This window comes from Meriones unguiculatus, chromosome 17 (assembly GCF_030254825.1).
Source record: "Meriones unguiculatus strain TT.TT164.6M chromosome 17, Bangor_MerUng_6.1, whole genome shotgun sequence".
Classification (NCBI taxonomy): domain Eukaryota; kingdom Metazoa; phylum Chordata; class Mammalia; order Rodentia; family Muridae; genus Meriones; species Meriones unguiculatus.
The window spans coordinates 272,113-294,399 of NC_083364.1; the positions used below are offsets into that span (position 1 = coordinate 272,113).

The window sequence follows — 22,287 nt, forward strand, 5'->3', positions numbered from 1 at the left end:
GGAGCCCCAACAGTAGCATAGAGAGAAGGAGCAAAATCTGAAACAACTCTTTTACAGTCTGAATTACTCTCCCAGATGTATAAATCACTATCTCAGGCTTTCATATCTTCAGATCTTAACACAGTTTCTTGTCCTAACTTGAGACAGACCTATATGTCTTGGACCTACATAACTTGTTTCCTCTGGTTTTCTCTTGACATATATAACTTAATTGTATTTGTCCTATTACCTTTAGAAACTCACATCTTTCTTAGTATGAAGCTTGTCAGCAAGGTAAACTGGGCTGACCAAGCAGCTGGATGTTTGCTGCTGTTAGAGCTACTTAACCATCAAGGTCATCTGAGATCTAAGGAGGATGAATTTGAGTAGAAAGTAAAATTTAAATGTTCTTTTGTATCACTTAAAATGACAGAGATTTACTTAGACAGTTGGTTGAAGCATATCAAGTCTCATCAGGAATCTTCCTCTCTGGCCTGACAAGGCTGCATCACCAGGGAAAGTGATCAAAGAGCTTGCAACCAAGTTCATTACAGAGGCAACTCCAGTTCTTACTCAGGAAACCACATGGAGACTGAGCTGCACATTGGTACATCTGAGCAGGGGTGGACACTCTCAACAGAACAAAACAAGTCTACAAACAGGGAAAAGTTCTTTTCCAACCCAACACTGGACTGAAAGCTAATACCTAAAATGCATAAAGAACTGAAGAAATTAGAAACCAACAAACTAAATAATCCAATTACAAGTGAGGTACAGAGCTAAACAGATAATTCTCAACAGAGAAATATAAAATGATGGAGAAACAAACAAACAAAAATGCTTAACATCCTTAGTCATCAGGGAAATGCAAATCTAAACGACCATTGAAATTCTACCTCACATCCAAAAATATGGCTACGAATAAAACTCAACTTTAAATACATGATGGGGAGCATGTAGAGAAAGGGTAACCCTCCACCATTGCTCGTGGGATGCAAACTTGTACAAACATTTTGGAAATCGACCTGGTGCTTTCTCAGAAATTTGGGAGTAGTGGTGCTTCAAGATCCGACTATACCCTTCCTGAGCATAAACCCACAAGATGATCTACCATTCAACAAGGACATTTGCTCAACTATGGTCATTTCAGCTTTAGTTGTAATAGACAGAATCTGGATATAACCTAGATGTCCCTCAACCTAGGAATGGATATGGAAATTGTGGCACATTTACACAATAGAATAATACTCAGCAATTAAAAACAAGAAAATCATGAAATCTGCAGGCAAACAGATGTGTGAAGTACCCCAGAAGCATAAAATTTCTTTTTAAAGTTTAGTTGTGAGGGTTGAACGTGCTCCTGCACCCCATGCACTTACTGCAGAGCCGTGGCATGGAAGCTCAAAATAATAAACATGATGATTTCATAATGCCAGCCACGAAATCATTGTGATACACTTAAAATACTTTAGGGAATTCTTTGCTAATCCTAACTGCCCCAGAGTGACACAAGTGCAGGTGTCCTATGAGCAGTAAGTCAAGCTGTTCTGAGCTGATTTGCATGTTGAGATATTAGCCACAGTATATATTGTTCAAGACCTCTTTACAGGCCGCATTCCAATGCCTAAGAAGCAGTCTCCAGTCCAGCTCTCAGAGATGGGGTCAACTGCTCTCCTGCTTTGGAGACTGCTGCTGTGGGTGTCAGGTGAGAGGGTCCAGTTTTGGGAACAACTCCTGCAGCCATTGCTGTTTTCCATGCCTTGCTGTCCTGATCATCAAAATTATGGCATTTAGGCAGTGCAGGCACAGGTCCTACTAGGATGAACAAATATGTGATGGAAAGATTAAAAAGGTAGCAAAACGGAGCATAACCTGCGCTGCGGAGAGAGGCAGGATTGGGTTCTTGCTGGCAAGAGGACCAGCCACGCTGATATGAGTGGTCTCCACAATCCCCTAAGGCTATGGTGATGTTTGGACCCGTGCTGCCACTAAGGGCCATGTCTTGGTTTATGGTACTACTGGAGCCTCATTCTGTGTTTATGTATGTGGCCATACAGAAGTCTGTGGTCTATGTCACAGCCTGAAGCCATGTGGAGGTCTGAGGGCTGAGAGCAGCTCAGAGTCGCATTAATGTGTCAATCCTGTACTGCCTGTGCTGCGATCTGAGCCCATGGTGATGTACATGCTCTGGTCTGCCCCGATGATATTGTCTAGTTTTGTGGTCCTACTACAGATGGATTGTGTTCGTTATCATTATTGTCTCCCGAATCATGTTGAAGGCCATGATCCATGCTCCCGCTGATTGTAAAGATCAAGAAACTCTACGTTTGTTTGTAGTTAAATGGATAATTGCAAATCGAGGAGAGAAAGACAAATGAAAGGCTGCTGTGACAAGCTCGACACCATTTGAACCCACACACCCCCCAAAAGCAGTAGCGTAAACAGGAAGCCAGTGAAGCAATCTCATTCCTTTTGGTTTTGTTGTTGTTGTTGTTACGTACACACTACAGTTTTTTTTTTTCTCTGTCCATTCCTTCTAGGTGCCTCTGCCTTCCTTCTGCCAACCCCCCCCCCCAACCATTCCTCCTCTGTTTCTCTTCAGACAATGGCAGAACCTTTTAAAAGTGTGATAAACATGCTAAAGTTAGATCTTCACAATTCATGGTTTCTGGTCGAGTCTGCAGGAAGCAGCGACTTTGTTCTCTTTAAGAGAGAACTTAAAGGTCCTCTGCCCACCAGTGTATTGAAGGAGACATTGAGACTCATACCCAAACTTTGGGCAGAGTGCCTGAATCCTTATGGAAGAAGAGGGAGATAGAAACACCTGGGGGGGGACAGGAACTCCACAAGCAGAACTACAGAGCCAAAATGTCTGATTCCAGGGGGCCTGAGGAGACCAATATTACAACCAAGGATCATGCATGAAGAGGACCTAGACCCCTCTGTTCAAAGGAAACCCATTGGCTGTTCAGTTTCCAAGTGGCTTCCCTCGTAAGGTATACAGGGGTTGTCTCTGACAAGAACTCAGTGACTAGCTCTTGATCACCTCCTCCTCCGGGGTGAGGGCGGGGGAGAAGGGTGCTGCCTTGCCAGGCCACAGAGGAAGATGATGCAGACAGCCTTGATGAGACTTGATAAGCTAGGGTTAGAAGAAGGGAAGGAGGTACTCCCCTATCAGGGGACTAGGAAAAAGGCATAGGGGGAGAAGAAGGAGGGTGGGTGGGACTGGGAGGAGATGAGGAAGAGGCCTGCAGAGGGGATACAAACTGAATAAAATGTAATAAATGTATAAAATTAAATTATTTCTAAAAAGGGAGAACTTAAAGGGAAGCAGGTCACTGAGAGTTTGCCCATGCTCCAGTGAATATATAGAAAACATTAATTAAACTTGATACTAGTTTATTTTTCAATTTTAATTTTAAAGTTTTGGGGAAGTAGGTCACGATGGTGGAAGACTGGAAGTATTGAGAAATAAGTGTGTTTGGGGTACATGATATGAAATTGCCAAAGATTCAATAAAAATATAATGTTGAAAAGTTGTAGCATTTAATTGGTGCCATGTATTTGTGTTTTTGTTTGTTTGTTTGTTTTAAAGGCTTCTCAGAGTGCAGCTCATGGCTGCTGTCCTATATTCCAAATACAAATGTTCTATACTGGGATGCTTACAGTATATATGTGACAGTAATGTGTGTTTAACATTTCAGGTTCCACTGGTGACATTGTGCTGACCCAGTCTCCAGCTTCTTTGCCTTCTTTCTCTAGGGCAGAGATACACTTTCACTCATTTAACTACAGTTTTATGCAGTGCTATCAACAGAAACCAGGACATCCCCCTAACCTCTTCATGTATGCAGCATCCAACCTAGCATCTGGGGTCCCTGCCAGCTTCAATGGCAGTGGGTCTTGGACAGACTTCAGCCTCACCATCCATCCTGTGGAGGCTGATCCCGCTACAGCCTATTACTGTCAGCAGAGTAGGGAGTTTACTCCCACAATGCTCCAGGGCTAAAGAGAATCCTCCTGGGGTTGCTGCTCACTGAGGTTCAGTCTCTGAACTGTCTCTTACATCTTTACTATGGGATGTTAGAAGTCATGTTTGTAATGAGTTGTAGGACAGAGATTTTTAAAATGATATGTATTTATCTCACTATATAAACTTTACACTTTTTCAGTCTCTTACTTAATAAAGAACTCCATGATACAATTTTCAAAGCATTTTAATGTTCAATACACTGAGCAAACAATTTTTTAAAATTTGCAGGAATCTATCCTCAGCCCTCCCCCCCAAAAAAAAAACCCATAATATTAAACATTGAAAGATGGTAGTGGTTTTACAGACATAAGCTAATATTTTCAGCCTATGTTACATTTCCACTTCTATTTGTGTGATATTTCACAAGTTCTTCTTCAGCACATCACACAAGCAAGCCTCCTGCAGCTGATTCTTCTGCTCATCTCTGATCTGTTTCTCTGTTTCCTTCCCAGATGCTCATCTACAGTCTTAGAGTGACTAACTGTTCTTTCCTCCTTATTCAATACTCATATCTTTCTCTAGATCTTCAACAATGTCATAGATTCTCTTCTTGTATTCTTTGACTTTTAGCTGTTTTCTCAAGTGGCGGAGTGCAAAGTCTCACTGTGTGTCCTGACCTGTAAATCCCTCTGTTGCCAAGTGACCTGGAGTCTGCAACTCACGTGCCCCTTTCGATTAACTGCTGGTTTACATGACACTATTCCCAGCACCTTTTCATTTTCTACAAGTTCTTCAGTGCAGGTGCATGAACTCTAGAGGACCAGGCATGCTGAGCCATGATCATGAAAGGTTTACTTTTTCATATCCTCCACTTGAACATGAACCTTCTTTGGGCTTTTGTATCCTTCCCATGAGACTGAGAAAGCTCAATAAAATGATACTTATTATGTTTTTCAGATGAATATTATTAAGATTTTTAAGTTCACAGTCCTAAGTCACAACAATGAAACTTTATTTTATCACTTTCTTAGTGTTGCACAAGAAGTTAGCACCAATTCAATGGCTTATAAGCAGAACACTTGTAATCTGGGCAGGTTATGTCTGGATCCATTCCTCAGGCTCTCATAGGACACAGTCAAGGTATTATCAAGGCTGCATTCTCATCTGCTGACTCAAGAAAATCTTTTTGTAAGACCAATGTGGGTGTCGGTACAAATTTCTTTTTATTTTCATTAATTTATTTTTCTTGTTTTTTTTTTTTTTTCATTTTGCTATAGGCTCTCACTTGAATCTTAGTCAAAAGCTGCGAATCTGAGGAAGTCCTGACTCAACCACTCATGTTGTCATGAGTAGAAGCCTGATCCTTCCTGTCTAAAGGTTTTCACACTTGCTGACAGAGCATGCATTAAGAAAATCGCCAAGGATATGGATGATTTCAAGACTACTACTAATCTGCCTGGTCCAAGAGAAGTTGGCTGAACTCTATCCCCAAACATGGAATAAAGGTTCTAATTCAAATGTACAATAAGCCTTTTCTGAAACAAATCTATGTATTGAGACAGGGAGAAAATTTTAACATATTATCTTATTTCCATTTTTATTATCACTGAGTAAATGTCTTTGCACATATACACCTTTTTATTTTGTATACATTTGTTGACAGACACTTCATTGACTTAAGTTCACACTATTGTAAATAGTGCAGCAGTAAATGCGATATGAGGATATATCTATTTTGTGCTGGTTTATATTTATTCAAGAACATACCTAATGCAGGAGCTGAATTACATTCCATGTTTCTTAATTGCCCTCCACATTTATGTACCCAGGGGCTGTACCACTGTGTGGTCCCTTTAGAAGAATATTCTGCTTCCTTCATCTGTATACATTTTCCATTATTTATAGTTCCTTTTATGATTAGTTTTTTATTAGTTATTCAGATGAGGTGATTTTTATGGTTTTACTTCAGTTTCTGTCTCACTCAAAAATGAGATGAATCTGAAAACTACAACGGATCATCTAGAACACTACCCATCTTCAGAAGAGCACATGATTTTGATATCCTGGAACTTTACTTACCTTTACTCACATCTACTCATTTAAAAGAGAATGGACAATGCATGTTCTTCTGTTCCATATTGTCAGGCTGAGGATGGTGCAGCTGAAGGAACATTAAGGCTTTTCCTGGATGAAACTGTGTTTCCAACGGTCATAGAAATCATCTGTAAACAGTTTATCTATTTTTATTTATTTCAAACAAGTTCAGAAAAATTTCAATGATGTTCCAAAAACAAGTAACTTATGATGGTTGTTGGACCATCTAAGTAGTGAGGTTTTCATTTTAGGTTAAAACACTGAATGAGGAGACTATGTGCCTTTTGCACAATAATAAATGATGAACACCCCTGCCTCCATTCTTCTTATTTTGAGGATGAAAAATGCATGTTTCTTAACCTATTGCCATGGAGGCTGTCAAAATCCCTTGGGTACAATCTGAAAATGTATGGATCATTATCTGTGGCCCATGCCTAGTGTGATATCACCTGTGAAATGTTCAATGCAACATCAGGCACATAGGTCTATAAGCTTGGTACAGAAGACAAACATTAATGCATGAATAATAAGAATATTATTTGAATCTTATTTGAAGCTATTTGACTAGTCAGGAGGTATTCACTCCAGGTATTCATGTGCAATATTATTTACAGTTCATGGGTAGGAGTAAAGATCAGTGTGTTTTTCTTAAGCCACAACAGTTTTAACCTTTTTAATCTGGATTGCAACCGCAAAGTCCACGTGATAAAATGCTGGCTCCCCATGGCCTAACATGGGGAAAGTGACTGGGACAAAGAGGCATAAAAGATGTTTACGTTCTCATGGGGTCCTTCTTCTACAATGCAGCACCAAAGCTAATTTTTGTTTATCTGAGACAGGCCTTGAACTCCCTCCATTGATTTTCTTTTTAAACTTCCCAGCAGACCATTTATGTCTTTTGATCACCCTTGTTTTCCTCATGACTGCAAAGGCTAACCTGAGGGGCCATTTAGCTGAATACATTGTACAATACATCATTAGTGCAGTATCCCTTTTTGGATGGTCATTTATTCTTTGCTGGATTTGGTGAGAATGTATGATAGGATCTCAAGTACATGTGGTGAGGATCATTATTGACAAGGAATAGAGACAAAAATCAATGAGTGGAATGTTATCAGCAGAAAGATTAAATTTTGCTGTTCTCTTAGTAAAGTGACTATAGTTATCAATGAAATATATTTAAATTTTACTTTGTGACTTTAATTCATGTACCACAAAATGGTAAATGAACTGTGCTAGGCTGTATGATAATTATATATACATGCACACTTGTTTTGAAACATCACAGTGAGTGTAACCTGATAAACCTGTCAATTGTATAACAACAGGCTTCTTTCATTTCTAAATATTAAAAAAAAACATAATGGAAGAGATTCATAACATACCACTTCCTCATTAACATTTCATTGTCATTAAGACTACAGTGGTTGGAATATTTGGTGGAATCCAGTAGCATCTAGAAGATAAGCCTCTGGGAATACTGTGAGATATCTACATGAAGGTTAGCCTTTGGGAATGTCATAAAGGATCATCTTGATTAGCTGAATTTACATAGGAAAACCCTTATAACCCCAGGCAGGACAATACCCAGCATGTGGATATTGACCTCCGTAAAATGGAGAAATTGGCCTGAGCTCTAGCATTCTTCACACCCTGCTTCTCAGTTGTGTATGTGATGTGAGCAGCTGCTGCCTGCTCCTTCCAGTTTGTCTTCCACAGTAGAGTGAGTTGTATGCTTGAACTGTCCCCAAACAAACCATTTCCTAAACAAGGAAGAGTTTCCTGACTTGCTATTTTCAGTGTAGTTTATCACTTCAAAAAGAGAGATTAAGACCCATTCCTCTTAAACTGAAAGTAGTGTCTTTACTGATGTGGTTCTTTAGGAAATAGAAATTATCCTGCTCTCCAGGCAAGGTGGAGAGGAAGGTTGGATTTTACATAATTATGACATCCCAACTGAACCCTAGGCTAAGAAGAAGGAAAGGTAAGATTAAATACAAATACTGACTTGTTCCCACAATTTTCTCTTACTACTCATATCAAATGAAGGTATTTTCATGTATAAGTAATTTCCTTTCTATCTTAGTTTCAAAGAAACACAGACTTTACAACTGACAAGGAACTTTAGGAATCATTTACACATCCCCCTCTTTCCATTGTACTTCTCTTCCCAAGTCAGAGGCTTCAGCAGCACATAGGACTTTATTTTTTCGTGGATCTCCCTCACTCTCCATCATGTCTATTTACTCAGAGGCTGTTGTTGGATAGATATTTGTCTAATAGTTTATGAGTCCTGGCCGCTCTTCAAAGGATCTGGGTTCAATTCCCAGTACACATGATAGGTGACAACGATCCATAACTCCAGCACCAGATACATACTTCGTGCCCAGACATAATTGTCACAGACACAAAAATGTTAAAAAGAAGACCTCATGTCATCTCCATTTTTCTACCAGCATGCTGTCCACAGCTCTTGAAGCTGTAGGGTCACCAATGGGTTTCTCTTTAGTACTTCTAGGGACAGGTGTCAAAGATCACCAGTAAACATCAATGGCATATGACAACTTGTTAGACACTGACAGGAGCACAGCTCAGTGTCTGTCATAGTCTAGACCTTGAGATTAGGAAGTTCCTGTATCCACATATGGTCTACCTCTCTCATATGATGTTGTGTTAGTGGTTTACAAAGGAGATCTGCATGTGCTTATCAGAAATTAATTAACATTTTATACCTGAAAAGTTGATGTATAAAATATATACTTCAAATAGAAGGAAATGCATATTGGATAAATGATTATTTTTCAATAATATTTGTGGATTAATGGTGAAACATTAACATCAGATAAACCATTTGTGTTGGGTATATAATGCCATAAACTGCCTTGTAATCAGGTGACTGATGATACACGTTTTTGAGAGATTGTTTCCATGTGTAGATTAGATTGGCCCAGAAGTTGGTATGTACCCCAGGCTGGCCTCAAACGCATGAGTCTCCTGTTTTTCTCTCTCCAGTTCTGGGAGTACAGATGTGAAACACTCGTCCTTGCCATGTATTTGATTTATTAATTTTTCTCTTGTATTTTACACATAATTCTGGCATTATAATTTACTTCATAAATATATTTTCAGAGTTCTGTAATATGAAGTCCTGGCAGCCTTTGTAATTAATCTTATCACTATTGATTTCTTTATACATACACAAAATTTTCTTTTTCACCATTTGTATAGCAGCAATCGCTGTTGTATTGTTCTATTGGTCTCTACAGAAACATTATGTAGATTAAGGTGGGTGTGCCTCCTTCTGGAGAGACCTATGTCTTCATGATGTCAGAAGCCCATCTTGATCGAATTTCAATACTGCTAATTTCTAAATTACACAAACATTTTTATTTCTTGAATAAAAACACATGACACTATTGCTCTACAGCAATGACTTCATGAAAAATCTATTTTTTCCTTTGTCCAGATTTAGGGCTCTCTTTCTATTTCCTGAAGTTGTGGGGAGGATGCTTGCTGGTTTTTGCTAGGTATCCTTTGCTTTGAGATTAAAGGTCCTCTGATCTGTCATAAATTAATGTCCACTAGGATATTCACAGTGTTTATTCTGGGCTTCTCTATGCATCTGAGTCCCTAGTTTATCTAAGAAACTACAACCCAAAAGTCTGAGGTCCTGTTCCCTGTCATCAGTATGAGTGGCTTTGGAGATGAGTAACATTGAACACATTTAGCCTCAATTCTCTTTAATCCTTTCATTTTTTCATCTCTTTTCTTCTTTTTTTATGGCATGTTTTCTAACTAATGTTTCTTTTGTTGTTGTTATTTTTTTGAACATATCCTATCATTTCACAAAAACTGGCAATCTGAGATAGCTCTACTAATGTTTCCACAGAAGTCAATTGATTCGAATGTCTTGGATTTTAACCCAGCTCTGCTATTAGAGCACCTAGTACTTTTCTGTTTGAGAGCAGTAAGGCAATCTTTTTCAGTGATTGTTCATGCTCCATGTAATAGTATTTTTGACTGTTGACCAGCTACACTCACAGACACTGCAGAAACATTTGCTTTTGTATTTGCTGACTGCTTTGCATGGGACCCCTACAGCCCAGCCCAGCTGCTGAGAATTTATAAGCCAGGCGTTTGCAGTGAGAGCTGAAATTCATCAGACAGCAGGGAAAGCAAGATGAAGTCACAGACCCAGGTCCTCATATCCCTTCTGCTTTGGGTGTCTGGTGAGAAACTCAATATGTTATAATCTTTGCAGACTCAATTTTTGTAGATAGGAAAGTTAGAGTATACCTGTCTCAATATATCTTATGGACTAATACTCTGACAATATAATAGTATAAAGATGTTAAATGACAAATTTCAACCGTTCTACAGTCTGTTTGTGCTACATTTATGTTTATTGTCTATTCATAATTGCAGGTGCCTGTGCAGACATTGTGATGACCCAGTCTCCCTCCTCCCTGGCCATGTCAGCAGGAGAGAAAGTCACTATCCGCTGCAGAGTCTTTTACACACTGTAATCAGAGAGAACTTTTTGTCCTGGTACCAGCAGAAACCAGGGCAATCCCCTAAGCTGCTGATCTACCAGGCATCCAATCGATACACTGGGGTCCCTGATCGTTTCACAGGCAGTGGATCTGGGACAGATTTCACTCTCAGCATCAGCGGTGTGCAGGCTGAAGACCTGGCAGTTTACTACTGTCAGCAGCATTATGCCTATCCTCCCACAGTGCTTCAGCCTCCAACACAAACCTCCTTGAGAGTCTCCCCAGCTGCCTGCACCACACACAGCCCTGGCCCTGCACACTTCCCCTTTCTGTGTGATAGCAGGTGTGCCTGAAAAAGTGATGAAAAAGTTCACAGAGCCCTATATTAAATTATGAGTTCAATGATTCTTTCGTCTTTTTTTTAAATTATTGATTACAGTTAATTCACTTCATATTCCAGCTGTAGCCCTCTAACCAATCCCTTCTGAATTCCACCCTCAGTCCTCTTCTTCTTTTTCTATGGGCCTCCCCCAGTCCAATGATAGGGGAGGTCCTTCTCCCCTTTCATCTGACCCTAGTCTATCAGGTCTCATCAGGACTGGCTTCTTTGTCTTCCTCTATGGCCTGGTAAGGCTACTCCTCCCTCTGGTGGAGGTGATCAAAGATCCAGCCCGTAACCTTTAGATGAAAATGCAAAAGAGAACTCAGTATTATCTTTGTGTTCCTTCTCTAACACATAACTACAACTCTGCTGCTTCAATATAACAGATTTTCCATTTTACAGTATAGGAGTTCTGATATCCAACATAGCGATGGTGATAGAAAACTTTATTTCAATTAGGAGGTTCTAGACAAGGGTATGTTCTTGGTTTTTCTAGATTTTATATATCACTTCGCTTCCTTCCTTCCTTTCTTCCTTCTTTACCTCCTTCCTTTCTTCCTTGGTGGTGCCCATATCTGCTTGTTTATTCTTTTTCTTTCCATAAACCCTTTAAATTTTTATTACATTTTAGTTTATTATGCTTGTCTGCTTGCATGTGAGTGTGCATTAGTGTGTCTGCATGTGCATATTTATAGGTGCACATATGACATGGCATACTTGTGGAAGTCAGAGGACAATTTAGACCTGAATCTCTTTCCATTTTGTTTCTGGGGTCAAACTCAGGTTTGACATTAGGCTTGGAAAGTGTCTTTGCTGTATGAATTATCTTGCTGCCCCTTAAAGTCTTTTATGGGTGTTAATTCATTGAACACAATTTCATGAAAGCCATGGGTTTCCAATATAACATGTATTTTGAACATATGCACTAACCTTCATTTTGCTTTCACTTTCCTGGTATTTCTTCTTTCCTGTCAGGAGGCATTCAGGGAAAGGGATTCAGGGGACATCTGGGATTTCTGGAAGCAGCTTAGTTTTTATTTTTCTGCAAGTATTTTATTATTCATTCATTATAATTCATCTTATTATTTTATTTTTCATTGCTGACTAATATTCCATTGTGTAGATGTACAACATTTTCTACATTCATTTGTGAACTGTTGCTCAATGTAAGGACTCAAAATTAGGCTAGGAGACACATATGTAAACTGCATGTCTCCCATGTAAAAAACTTTTAAATGCTGACTAGATAAATGTGCCACACTGCTCTGAAAGCCAGCTTATCCTTTCAAATGTGAGACATTTCCCAGGGGGGAGGGCAAATGTCAGCCATGCCTGATGCAAAAATGACACAGGGCACCTACAGGTGGCAAAGTACAAGCCAGCCTATTAAAGTCCTAAAACTCAAATATTACAATTCCTATGTTTAAAAGGCTGAACCATCCATCCTATATCAAAAAGGGGGCAAGCCAAAAATAGCCACAACCAATGTAAAACTCCAGGTACAAGATGCCTAGGGTATGCTGAGATGATAAAGTAAAGGAGAGCTTACGTAAAGTGTGGCTACAGAGGCATAACTGCACATTCTGTAGAGAATAGGGGATATGACAGAAATAGTCACAACATATATAAAAACCAATGCCTAAAACTCTAAACAAGTACAAGATGCCTAGGGTATGCTTAAACTCTAAACTAAAAAGGAGTTTATATAAAGTTTACATAAAACATATCTTTTCTATTGCTCAAAGCAACCAGCCAGTCTCTCTAAGGGGAGGCTTTCTCTCGGGAGATAGGTAGCAGCTTGGACAAATACAACAGGCCCCCAAAAGTCTAAAAAAAAGATATTTTGACCGATATAATCTTATTTTGATTTCAACATGATAATGACTGTATGTTCAATAATAACAGTAACTTATATTGCTGATCCCTTTACATGGGAACAACTCTGAAACTGGCTGAGAAATTAAAAATGTCTCTAGCCTGAACTCCAACAACCCATGACCAATAAATCCTTGGCTATAGTATCCTCAAAATTTATTATGCCATTCTTTTAATTGTCATAGATATAGTTGGTTTACAGTTTAGTTTCATCCTGAACATGTCATACATTTATAATTTCAGAACTGTATAATGTCTGTGAGAAGTTGTATGTTTGCAGAACAAAAGGACTGAACACCAGACATGCTGGATCAAAACTGAAAGAAATCCTCCTTCCAGCTGAGACATTGGTATATCTGTTCCAGCATTTTGTATGTTCCAGCATTTTGCTTGTTCCTTCGTCAACTGCTTAAATTTCTGTTTCTTATCAAAGCCTGCTCCCAAGAGACCTTTGAAGAAAGCTACTAATCTCAATTGGTCCAGCATTTTAGACTGTTTCAAACAGGACTTCTATTAAGCCTGAAATTTCTCAATTAGACTGGAATTAACCATTTTTCCCAAATATCTTTGGACATCCTAACAGCAATTCTGCATGTCCAAAATGTCAGCTAGAAGAAATCCATGAGAATGATGTCCAGTTTCCTTAAAGGGGGTTGGGTAGGTTTTTGGTTGTTTTCTGTGGCTATGAATGCTTGTTGTCATTGGGAGATGGTTTTCAATTATTAATGGTCTAATTCAGAGAGAAAACATTATCCTCAGGGATTTCTCTCTTTTAGTTTTTCTTTTTCTTTCTAAAATGGAGAGAAAAGGGGTGAAAAGAAAGAAAAGGGAATACAGGACATATTCTCGGAATAATAAGACAAAAGGTAGATTATTGAATCTACTCATTTTAAGGTTTTATTTGTTATTCTCAAATAAGATTAATTTAACTGTGGAATAGGATTTTGTATATTGATGCCAAAATAAGTCTAATTTTAATACCTTGGTAAATTTTAGAATATTGAAACAAATTAAAAGTTACTTCCAATACTTTCACTGCTATTACCAGCTGCTTAGGGTATTAGGTAATGCAAGTTAATTGCTAGGTACTCAACTCAATAATCATGTAAGTCACTAGTCTTAATTTGTCATAGGAGTACACATCCTAGTTTTAACAGATAGATATGATTTTTGTAGACAGAAAAATTAGGTAAATATAGGTAAGTCTTCAGAAACTTCAGAGACCTAGAGAATATGACATTCAAAAATATCTTTATTATTTTAAAGATTCTTTGACAATGAGAGAGGTCATCTCCTGGCAGCACCCCACCTACCTCAAAGAAGATGATGTGCATCGAAGAACCTCCATGTAGACATGGTTTCAAACGTGGCAAACGAGTCAACAGGACAAAAAGAAAATGCCATTGTTTCCTGACAGACAGAATTCTGCCAAAAAATGAGCAAGCTTAAATGCAGGACAAGTCAGCTGCCAAACTGCCATGACAGGGTAAGCAAGTCCTAAATAGTTCCTGCTTTATATATACAGCTATCCAATATTCTGAGCCAGAAGGTGAAGATGATGTTCCAGTGTTATAGAGAGTTTTGGGTGACTGTTCTGGCTGCAAACTGTCTGTGTCAATTTTTTTTTTTGAAAGCTGCTAACATGCACTTCCTATTTATTCTAGTAACTAATTTTATTCCTTCTCAAGTCTCTCTGCTGGGGTTGAAGACCAAATAGTTACAGTTCCACAATTAAGCTTATGTTGCTTAGAATTTAATAAAATGATATTATATAGCTAATACCATTGAGGCTAATAGTTAATTTAGGTATAGAACACTAAATTAGTCAAGATAGGATAGATAATCAAACACTTTCTCATAAGTTGCCAAATGCAAGAGAACTGGACATTGCACATGTAAATTTTACACATTAGTTTTCATAACTTTAATAGTTATTATTGAATTGAAAGGAAAGGAGTGTTTTCTTGGACTTGAAGGGGAAATGTTGGTACAGTGTTCTTTGGGGATGTGTACCATGTACCCTTGCTCATTCAAATGCTGATTTCTCTGCCCCACTATCTGTTTTCAATAAAGACATTGCATCGTGATGTTTATTCTAAGCATCACCTGTCTCAAGGGTGTGTAAACATGCCACCATTTGTGCTCTGTATTTTCAATTAAATGACCAACCAATGTTGTACAATGGAGAGAATCAAGTGGAACAACCTGGTCAAGAAGAGAGGAGAAGGAAAGGAGCGGAAGGAGTGGGAGAGTAGAGATTGGCAGGACAAGACTTGGAACCACCAAAAGAGATGAATCAGACCTAAGGTGTGACTGAAAGTATAATGGGTAAAATCTGAATGGTAGGAAATTACACGGGTTTGCAGGTTTAGTATGGAGTAACTATTCCCCAGCATTGTACTCTAGGTTAATTAAATAAATCCTAGCTTCTTTGTGGTGATTTGGGTATACAGCAGGTTTAGAAATAACTGCTGCTGCTTAACTAAAAGACAAATTAATAATAAATATTAATATTCAACAACATTGAGGTATCCAAGAGGCAGAAAGACACACGTGGTATATACTCACTTATAAGTAGAAATTAGAAATATAAAATACTAAACATACTAAAATCTGAACACCTAAAGAAGCAGAGCAAGAAAGAGTACCCCGGGTAAGATGATAAATTTTCGTGAGGAAAAGCAAAAGGGACAGACATTGGAGAGGGAGAAAACAGGGAACAGGACAGGAGCCTGCCACAGAGGGCCTCTGAAAGACTGCCCAACAAGGTATCAAAGCAGATGCTGAGATGCAGAGCCAAAGAATGAGCAGAGTGTAGGGCATTGTGTGAAAGAAGGGGAAGATAGAAAGATCTGGAGGAGACAGGAGCTCCACAAAGAGAACAACAGAACCCGAATATCTGGGCACAGGGGTCTTTTGTGAGACTGATACTCCAACCAAGGCCCATTCACGGAAACAGCCTAGAACCCCTGCACAGATGTAGCCTTTGGCAGCTCAGTCTCCAAGTGGGACTGTCTCTGACATGAACTCAATGGCTGGCTCTTTCTTTGGTCATCTCCTACCGAGCAGGGAGCAACCATACCAGGCTATAGAGGAAGACAATGCAGCCAGTCCTGATGAAACCTGATAGGGTAGGGTCAGATGGAAGGGGTGGAATAACTCTGCTATCAGTGAGTTTGGGAAGGAGCATGGGAGGAGATTACAGAGGAATGGCAGGTTTGGGAGTGGATGAGGGTGGAATACAAAATGAATAAACTGTAATTAATAAAAAATAAATAAATTAAAAATGAAAAAGAAAAAACATATAGTGAGCTTTTACTGAAAGAAATATATATATATTGGAGTAGAGAGAAAATTTAACACATTGTGTAGTTTCCACTTTTAATAGAGCTGAGTAAATGTCGTTGCATATATGCATCTCCTTTTGCTGTCTATTCATTTGCTGACACACATTTCATTGATAAGGTTTATGCTATTGTAAATAGTGCAGCAGTAAATACGGGCATGGGAATATACACATGTTGTGCTGTTTTTCTTTGTTCAAGAACATGCCTAGGGCAGGGTTAGATGTATTATATAGAAGTCTCAAGTTTAACAATCCTCCACATGATGTCTCCAGGGGCTGTGCTAGTGTGCAGTCCTTTAGAAGCATACACTGCTTGCTTTGTCTTTATAGGTTTACCATTATCTATAGCTGCTTTTATGATTTACTTTTTATTAGTTACTCAAATGAAGTGATTTTTATGTTTTTTTCTTTGGTTTCTATCTCACTGTCAAAAATGAGAAGAATCTTTAGGCCACAAAATGTCATCTAAAAGCACTACCCATCTTCAGAAGAATACATTATGTTGATATCCTGGAACGTTCCTTACCTTTACTCACATCTGTTCATTTAGAAGAGAATGGACAATGTATGTTCTTCTGCTCCATATTGTCAGGCAGAGGATGGTGTAGCTGAAGGCACCATTAAGGCTTTGCCTGGATGAAACTGTGATTCCCAAAGGTTATAGAACTCATCTATAATTATCAATTTTTCTTTCACACAAATCCAGAAAATTTTCAGTGATGTTCAAAAGACAAGTAAAACATGATGGCAGTTAGACCTTCTAAGTATGGAGGTTTTCATTTTAGGTTAAGGCACTCTAAGAGGAGATAATTTTACACCATAATAAATGATGACAACCTCAGCCTCCATTCTGCTGATTATGAGAATGAAATATGCATGTTTCTTGACCCATTGCCACAGAGGCTGTCAAGATCTCTAGGGTCCAGTTTGGAAATGTATGGATCAGTATCTGTGGCCCATGCCTGGTTTGTATGTTGGAAGTGTAACATCCTCTATGAAATGTTCAACACAATGTCAGGCATATAGTTCTATAAACTTGGTGTAGAAGACAAACATTAGTGCATAAATCATAAGAATACTATTTTAAAACATTTTGTATTGTGTAAATTTATAACCTTTATAAAAGAAAATCTGCATGTTAATAACATGGATGTGGCTGCTTATTTTTATAGAAGGATTTCACCATGTCTCATATTTGATTTTGTACTGTGTAGTTCAAATTTAACATATATCAGAGTAGATAGGTAATGTGAATGTAAAGTCAACAATGCTAAGATTGCTGCTTCACCTAAACATACTGAAGAAAATGGCAGAAATATGTTTAGGCGCATTTCAGGACAAATTGGAAATTCTGTTGTTTCTCCATGCATATCTTCCCATATACACATATGCCCACATTAGGAAAGCTGAGAACCACTGTTCTAGGATTTGCTCATATCATCCCACTCTTTCTGTGTGACAATCTTCATCAGAGCACAGGTCCTTCTTGTCAGATATCTCAAAATATAGGTCTAAATCCACAGGCACATCTGCATTTGAACTAACTTGAGCAGCAGCAGTGTCCCACAGCTCCCCACATATACCCATTCACTTCATTGCTTGCTCCCATCCCTCCTATCAGGAGCCCATACAGAGACTGAGCCTTCCTTCTTGCTACATCTGTGTAGGGGACCAAGTTCCAGTCAATGCAATATCCTTGGTTGGTGCTTCATTCTCCACAGGCCCCCGGTGGGAAATTCTTGTGGAATTTCTATACCCTCTGGGTCCTTCTTTTCTTATCCCACTCTTCCACAAGATTCCATGCATCCCTCTCAATGTTTACTTGAGGGTCTCCGCATCTTTTCCATCAGGTTCTGGGTGGAGCCACTCAGTGGATAGCTATGCTAGGCTTCCATCTCTAAGCACAGGAGAGTTTCATTGATGAGGTCAGAGGATGTCTGTCTCCCATGTGGCAAGTCTCAAGTTCATTGGGCCAGGCATTGGTTGGACATTCCTTCAATCTCTGCTTTATTTTTGCTCCTACACATCTTGTTTTTGTGGGTGTGTTGGTGTTTCCCACCCTCAACTAGGAGTCATATATTTACAAGGTATTCTCTTCAGACTCCATGAACCCTTTTACTAGGAATCTCAGCAGAGTCACCCTCAATACTCTCCCAGGAGACTACCATCTCATAGGTCTTCAGCATTTCACAAAGGTGCCTCCACCCAAGGTTTCTCTTCTCTTTGAAAGCCCTCTTATCCTCCTGCTCCTGCTCTCCACAGGTTGGATACCAACCTTCATTTCTCTCTATGGTCCTTCTCTTACCCGGTTCCCTGCCTCCAACCACTTATACTATCTATTCTGTTTCACCTTTTGAATGAGATTTAAGCATCCTCCCTTGGGTCCTCCTTGTTACTTACCTCCTTTTGGTTTGTGGATTGTAGTATGGTTATCATGTACTGTACAATAAAATCAATTTATAAGTGAGTACATACCATGTGAGTTTTTCTGGGTTTTGGTTACCTCACTGAGGATGATGTTTTGTAGTTCCATCCATTTCCCTGAAAATTTGATGATTTCCTTGTTTTTAATACCTGAGTAGTATTCCATTTCACAAATGTATCACAGTTTCTTTATTCATTCTTCCATTGAGGGATAATTAGGTTGTTTCCAGCTTTGGGCTATTAAGAAAGAAGCCACTATGAATATATTTGAGCAAATGTTCTTACTGTATGGAGACACATCATTTAGTTATACACTCAGGAGTGCCATGGCTGGATCTTGAGGGAGAGCTATTCCCCCCCCCTTTTTTTGAGAAAGTTCCAGATTGATTTCCAAAGTGGTTGTAGAAGTTTGCTCTCCCACCATCAGTGGAAGAGTGTTCTCCTTTCTCCATATCCTGTTCTTCATGTGCAGTCATTTGCGCTTTTTATCATAGCTATTCTGATGGGTATAAGATGGAATCTCAGAGATGTTTTGATTTGCATTTCCCCGGTGATTAAAGACATTGAACCTTTAAGTGCGTTTCACCATGTTGATATTTCTCTGTTGAGAAATTTCTGTCTAGCTCTGTTCCCTATAATTCTGATTATTTTGCCTGCTCTTGAGAACCTGATACTGGGTTGACTTGTCTACTTTTGATATCAGAGTCTATGCCTAGTCTTATTGTAACTTATTACCCACTATTCTGTTGGCAGAGGGCTGTTCTTTACTGAAAGGAAAAGAGGAGGACTGTATCTGGAGCAGAAAGAAAGAAGCGGAGGAGAAAGTAAGGACTGAAGAAAGGGAATATTAAGGTCCAGGTGTAATGTATGACATAAGAATTAAAATTACAAAAAAGGAAAACTATACCTATAAGAAGATAAAATGAAGTAATAAATTAGGATATGGAATTTTATCTTCCAGAAATCCAGGTAGGCTGCCAGCAGATCTTCTCTTCTGTTTACACAGACCCAGTTCCCAAATCTTGTTCCTAGTGTTGCAACATAGTATCGGCTGGACCCTCCCCTCCCACTACTCCTGTAGAGTCCACAAAGCATCCTCTCCTACTCCTCACTATTGCTTTGTGTTAGATCCCAACTCTAGGAGGCACCACCCCTGGCAATCCAAGAGCTACTCCTTCCAGTAGGATGAAGGCAGACCCACACTTCTCCTACTGCTCCTGACATCCAGTCCCCACAGTTTCACCCCCACGTCTGTAGCTGAGAACATGGTTGACTCTTTGACCTGATCCCCCAAAATTACAAACTCCTTTTCTCCAATATTCTTATCCCAAATGATGCAAGTTATACAGCCTCCAACACTGGTCTGCATTCCCTGTGAACATACCAGTGGAACAGGTCAGGAGAACAGGCAGCACATGGCCAAGACACTTTGAAAATGAAGGGATGAAACAGAAACCAAGGAACAAAATTTCAACATAGGCAAGTCCAGAAATCAGCATCTAGTCTTTTAATCACCCCACATAGACACCAAGATGCCAGTGTGAAAACACATTGAAAAACATCTAGGACTCCACTAGAGTCCAGCTATCCTACCAGAGCAGGCCCTGAATATCCCATCATAGCTGAAGCACACTTTAAAGACCTTCAAACAGTTTTATGAACACGATAAAGTTTCTTAAGGAGTATCTGGATACAGTTATCAAAACCATCGAGGAATATAAGAACATTTTAAGAAAATGATAAAACTATTCCAGACATAAAACTGGAAATAGAGTCAATATAACTCCAAACAGATCAAAAGCTGTAAATAAAAAATTTAGGAATTCAAATAGAAAGTATATTGGCAAGATTAACTGACAGAATACTAGAGATGAAAGACAGAATCTCATGGGTTGAAGATGCAAGAGAAAAAAAATAGATATATCAGTAAAGAAAAATGTTAAATTTATAAGATTCCTAATAAGAAATATCTAGAAATCCAGGTAACTTTGTAAAGACCAAATGTAAGAATAATAGTTTTAAAGGAAAGAGAAGACATTCATCTCAAAGGCTCAGAAAATACTTTCAACAACATCGTAGAAGAAAATTTTTCAAATCCAAAGGAGATGCCTATTAGAGAAAAGAAGCATACAAAACATCAATTAGACTTGGCTATGAAAGAAAGTTCCATCTGCACATAATAATCAAAACAATATGCATGCAGAATAAGTAAAGAAAACTAAAAACTACAGAGGAATAATTCCAAGTAACATATAAAAGCAGACCTTTTAGAACCACACCCGAGTTCTCATTGAAGATATTAAAAGCCACAGAGAGGCCTAAGTAGATATGCTACAGAGTCTAAGAGACCATATATGCCAGGCCAGATTACTATATACAGCAAGACTTTTAATCTCCATAGACTGAGAAAAGAAGACATTCTATGAAAAGGCAAATTAAATATATTTTTGTACAAAGCCATCCCTACATAATAACGTTTGTAAAGGAAAATTCCAACTTATAGTATTAATTATACCTTTACAAATACAGGATATATGTGATCTCACACAAGTCCAGACTACTCTACACAAAAATGTTCATGTGTAGTATATGTGTATATGTGTGTGTGTGTGTGTGTATTACACATACTAGTATATATCTACTATAGCTGCTATATCTAAAATAGCTACTATCTAGTATGTATATATATGTACTAGATTATAAATGCTAGACATACTAATCTATCTAGTATATATATATCTACACTATATATACTAGTATATATATCTAGTAGATATATACATATATATGCATATACATCTAGATAGTATGTATATATATATGCCAGATATCCTGTTATATATATATATTAGCTAATAGATATTTTTAATATCTAACAAATTAGATTGAAACTAAACCTAATCATTAGAGATAAGACAGATACTACATACTTAGCAATGTATGAGCCCACCAAAATATGATTCCAATTTTTAATGCCTATGCCTCAAACAGAAGGGCACCAAACTTTGTAAAATAAATACTACTATAGCTTAAATAACACATGGACCTTCATACATTGGTAGTGGAAGATTTTAAAACCTACTTTCACCAATAAATAGGTCATTGAGACAAAAATTTATTGTGGATGTTTTGTTTTATGATATATAAACATGTTTTTTTTTAATCTCCCATAATAAAGGTTTTAGTTTGTCCATACCTGCTAAGTGTTTTCTGTTGAGCGTGGTCTTTGAAAAATGGAATTGTTGAATTCTGAGGACTTTGAGGGGTATAAATATGAGAGCCCAGAGGCAGAAGGCATGGCTGCTTGGAGGAGGACTGCTAGCTGCTGGTTCATCCTGCTGCTGCATTTGCTGTTAGCTGATTTGCTGGTTACCTGGAGTTCTGTATTTCTGGAGGATTGGTATTGGCATTGCCCCCAAAAGAATCTTATGACCTTACTCAGCAGAAAGTCCCTACTCAGCGGAAAGTAGAAGAGAGAGCATAGCTCTCTCTTCCCAATCACTTTCTTTCGCTCCTACCCTCTGTTGACAAGTTCGAAAAGAGGTAGAAACATTTTATAACCCTAAATAAAGTAGGTTTGTTGAAAAATCAAGGTCATCATGTGGCTCCCAATGTTGCTTATGCACAATGGGTAACTTCTCTTCTAATGTAGTGGAAGAATCATCAAGTTTTGATAAGTTGGCAATGTTCTTTAAGGAGGTTGGCAATGCAGTGGCTACTT

At 38.5% G+C, this 22,287-nt stretch overlaps 1 pseudogene; it reads left to right on the top strand.

Moving 5' to 3' along the window:
• The first annotated feature begins 10,226 nt into the window (after positions 1-10,226).
• LOC110540610 (immunoglobulin kappa variable 4-1-like) lies at positions 10,227-16,782 on the top strand (annotated as a pseudogene).
• Positions 16,783-22,287: the final 5,505 nt, after the last annotated feature.